This window comes from Artemia sp. Qi Xiang Cuo, chromosome 13, assembly GCF_049724085.1.
Source record: "Artemia sp. Qi Xiang Cuo chromosome 13, ASM4972408v1, whole genome shotgun sequence".
Classification (NCBI taxonomy): Eukaryota; Metazoa; Arthropoda; class Branchiopoda; order Anostraca; family Artemiidae; genus Artemia; species Artemia sp. Qi Xiang Cuo.
The window spans coordinates 47,933,862-47,938,751 of NC_142806.1; positions in this window are offsets into that span (position 1 = coordinate 47,933,862).

The window sequence follows — 4,890 nt, forward strand, 5'->3', positions numbered from 1 at the left end:
GCAAGTAAAATAAAAAGGGCTTTGAAAGACAATATCACCAAGGAATATAAAGATGAATTGATGAAAAGCAAAGCATCAGCAAACGTTACTGCTACCATGATGCGTTTACCAACGGATGAAGTCCATGAAATCGGTTTTATCGACAGTGAAATGTATGACGAGGTTGTTAAAAAATGTGTATACCCCTGAAATGAAATATATGACATCTGGAGAAAAAACATGAAGTATTTTATGAGTAGATTTAAGGTGTTCATTTTTATGAACACCTTACTCTTTTACCTTAGGAAATACTCTTTTACTCTTTTACCTTAGGAAATAATGGGTCTCACGTTAGATTCCTACAACAAACACAACTTTCCATATAAGAAAACATCAAATAAAACACAAACCATTTAACAAGACATTAAACCATCCCTACAATAACATTCGTGCATCCAAACAATAAAACATCAAATAAAACACCAATATAATGAACAATAAAAATCCTTAAATCCATAAACATACAACATCCATACAATAAGATTGACTCCATACATCCATGCAATAAAACATCAAATAAAACACCAGTATAAAGAACAATAAACATCCTTACATCCATAAACATAAAACATCCTATTAGATTGGCTATGTGTCTGCTTGGAATGATTGGAATGATAGGTGGGGGGAGGGGAGGGGGTGCAGGGGGTACTGGGGGTCCTTTAGTGGGGACATGGAACCCAACCATCAGAAGGAATTGTCTGTCCAGTATGCATCTCAAATCATCGTGGTAGACATATTTTCAGGATGATACCGTGAAAAATGCCCCGAAACAGGTCACTGTTAAAACCTACAAAAAATCCGCTTGATAAGTCAAATGTGCAAAATGCTTCTTGCGATAATATAACGGTCAGCATCAATTTGCAGATGTTCCAAACAAAATACATTGGATGCATGTCTATAATCACAGTATTTCTCAGTGGCCTGTTAAATCAGTCGAGTAACGTGTCGATTTTTTACCTTAGGAAACAATGGGTCTCACGTTCGAATCCTACATCAAACACAAATTTCCATATAATAAAACATCAAATAAAACACAAACCATTTAACAAGACATTAAACCATCCCTGCAAAACATCCGTACATCCAAACAATAAAACATCAAATAAAACACCAATATAATGAACAATAAAAATCCTTACATAAACATAAAACATCCATACAAAAAAATATTAAATAAAACATCAGTCATACAAAAAGACATATAATCAACCACATGTCTTGGAATGATAGCCCGCTTGTATGGATTAACAATAAAACATCAAATAAAACACCAATATTATGAATAGTAAAAATCCTTACATCCATAAACATAAAACATCCATACAAAAAACAACCATTAGATAAAACACCAGTCATACAGCAAGACATATAATCAACCATAAGTCTTGGAATGCTAGCCCGCTTGTATGGTGGGAGTACAGTCCGCTTCCTTAGATTGACATAATAATGGAGTACTGTCCGCTCTCTTAGATTGACCCAATAAGGGTACTATCCGCTGTCTTAGATTGACCCAATAAGGGATAGGGCCCCGCTTCCTTAGATTGACACAATACTACTACTAACATAACAAAGTAATGCAATAAAATATTTTTATTGAAATAATGGCATTCAAAAATATTTTACACCCTTCTAAATAGTTCTAACAGTACGAAAAATAGTTGGTTTAGACCACAAAATACTTACTTATCTCTAGCCCCCAAAAGTATGGGAACAAATAAAAGGAAGACAAGTTAGCACGAGTCTTCAACCATAAGCCTCTGTTGATGAACGTGATCTGCAGTTTTGAGCATAAGTTATTGTTCGTGATTGAAATGGAAAGGAATTTCTCTATTACCCTCAAATACACATCAGAGACAAAAAAGGCCCTTAACATAACCATCTATGTTCTCTAACTCAATATGAATGATTTACGATAACTACTTACAAGTCACTATCAATGAGGGAAGAACACTCCCATAACTATAAGAATGTAAATTCTGATAGCGTCTAGACTGTAAAGGCAAAAGGTGTTGTCTAAAATTTGATCTGCAAAATTACCTTGAGTCTAGGTACCTGCCTACAAGACTTCAATAGAGTGCAGGCATTATCGTTTCTTAAAACATATCCCCTTGGCTAAAGGTACTTGCCTCTTAATTTTCAAATGCATCTCCACTATTTATCGCAAAGTTCAGAGACAGGGGAGGGGAAACGCCTTAGAAAGTAAAAATTTTCACACCACTTTGACCGATACTCACCCAATAAGTTCGAGTCAATCAATGAGAAGGAAATGATGATGGTTCAAGCAGGATACAACATATCTGCCTTTGCACTAAAAAGTTGATGGTTGAGAAAAATCCCCCTGAGGGTGGAAGAGTTTGTAGGGACCTTTGGTTAAAATTGGACATTCGTCATACTGATCCATAATTGAAGCACTATTCAAGATCATACAAGATGCAACAGGCCTAACTTTCTTTCAGAAAGTTTGCAGTGGGAAGGGTAAGGAGATATTGAATAGTCATGGGCCTACTTCTATTGCTCTAATATCAAAAACTGGAAACCATCTTTAAAAACAAGCATTCTATTTCATACAAGGTGTAAAATGCCTGCGTTTCTGCAAAAATATCAGCAAAACGGATGGGGGTTGGAGGGGGCCACATGCCCAATTCATGTCATGAATTATAGTGATTGAATATCTTCTTATGATTCTGACCCAAGCAAATTATAATATACTTTCCTTTCTACTATAAAACTGTGCAAAACAAGAAAAGATAACGAGGAAATTTGTGAAGACAATGTACCTTTCTGCAAAAAAAAAAAGTTGGCAGTGGGACTAATAACTTTCAAAGTCCAGACGCTAGCAGGCTGCAAAGTTTCAGAATTCGCGGATATCTCCTCTATCATAGGGGTTGACTTGTGTGTAGCAATCATAAAGAAATTTTATATTCAGGGAGAGAGTATAGATACTTACGCCTTGAGTCTATTTTTGTTTCTGATACATATTTAAGGGTAATAGAAATCGAAAGCGTAGTTCATCTTCATGGGCGTTACATATTTATGCTCAATGGTTTATGTTTTATTTGTTTCCGATACCTAAGAAGGTAGGAAAATTTGTTCCTATGCAAGAGGTTACGTAGCAATTATAAATGATAAGGCCATTAATAAGGCCATTCGTTGTCCATTATTAATTTTTAGAAATAACAATAAAGATTGGGTTAGGTTTCCTAGCAAAGCAAAACAGCATTGGGTTGCATACTTTTTGTATTTTTAAAAGAAACAACTTTTTGTGGCGTCAGGAGATAACAAATAGGTGTCTTGCGCCTTCATCGGCTTCAATTCTGATCAATCGATATAATGGCAAGTATAGTTCTACAACTGTCGTACATGGGAAACACAGAGGCCCTGCTATTCACTGTTCAATTTAGGTTTGATTTCGTCGTTCGTACTAATTTCTGTCAGTTATAAGTTTAACTTCATAAAGAACTTAATTAGAGCTCGTTTTAAGTTTCAATACTGCTGTTTAAATTTTGTTGAATAAATTGTTTTCTTAAAACTTAGTATACATTCTGTGGCACCCGACTTAGAGTGAGTTCTCGTAATGCCACTTATCCTCTGTGTAGTTTAATGAGTATTTTTTATACCCCTGTTGAAATTTCAGTTGAAAAAATCTACATAGGGTTTGAGGAAATAGATCCTAGGTGAGAGGGCTTCAGATGGATGTGCAACGGAGAGCAGAGCTGTTTATCAAGTTCTGTTCCAGAGACACTTCCCCTATAGGAAATCACAGTGAGTAGCTGGATAGAAGGAAGCTTCTGGAGCGAAGAATTAATCCAAGGATTCAAGCACAGGAGGCCCCAAGAAAGATTGGCTGACAAATTGATTCCTACACGGCAAAATTTCTTAACTCTGCTGATTGCTTTGAGTAGTAATGGGTATGTTTTATGTTGGTCTTCCAGGGCAGGGACCTTGAACTGATAACTTGTTTATGCTTGAATAGTGATAAGTTGCCACTCTAAGTATCAGATCATTACACAATCTCCAGGAGATCCGCTGGCAGGGGTGAGGGGCCCTTAATAGGGACTAAGTTCTTCGAGATGGTTTCAGTGTTTTTCTTTGTTGGTATACCGACGTAAAGATTTTTCCAGTCCCCCGCCCTCATGATGTATCCATTTAAAGGAGTGGAAACATGATACTTCCCTGAGTCCCCTGGGGGGTTGCAGCCTGTAGCAAATGCCATGTGATATAAAATCGTCAATGACCTTTTCAATCAAAAAAAAAAACAGCGACTCATTATAATGTACACTAGATTCCATATAACATGTGCTTGTCAGCAGGCAGGCATGCCACTCTCTATCGAAAGTCTTTGATACGCCAAAAGACAGGGCCTTTATTTCATATCTGTAATTCAGGAGCTCGATTAAACCCCTTAATGCTGAGCAAAATGATATTACAGCGTAAAACATTTTTCTCAGAGATCATACCTTCGATTATTTAGAAGCTTATTTGAGTCCAGGCTTTGTAAAAGCGTTGTATCGGATTCCCTCTAAGCCTCAATGAGCAGCTGTTCACAGGACTGTGTTTGCAAGAATAAGCAACTGACGATTTCCAAAGATTGTGCTTTCAATCTCGCATGTAACGTTAAAGAAAACATGTCTGTAGGGAACAGATTATTGGGATGTCACCTTACACTGAAACAGGGCCAAATAAACAACAGAAAAAAGCAAGTAGGAAACAGCTTTAGGCCGCCTCGAGTGTTCCACTAATATAAAGACAAGTATTTTTGGACTTTTGACCAATTTTTTTTTACGAAATACCGAGATGTCTTACACATATTTAAACTATACATCAAAAATTCTTTAGATGAAATAGAACTAA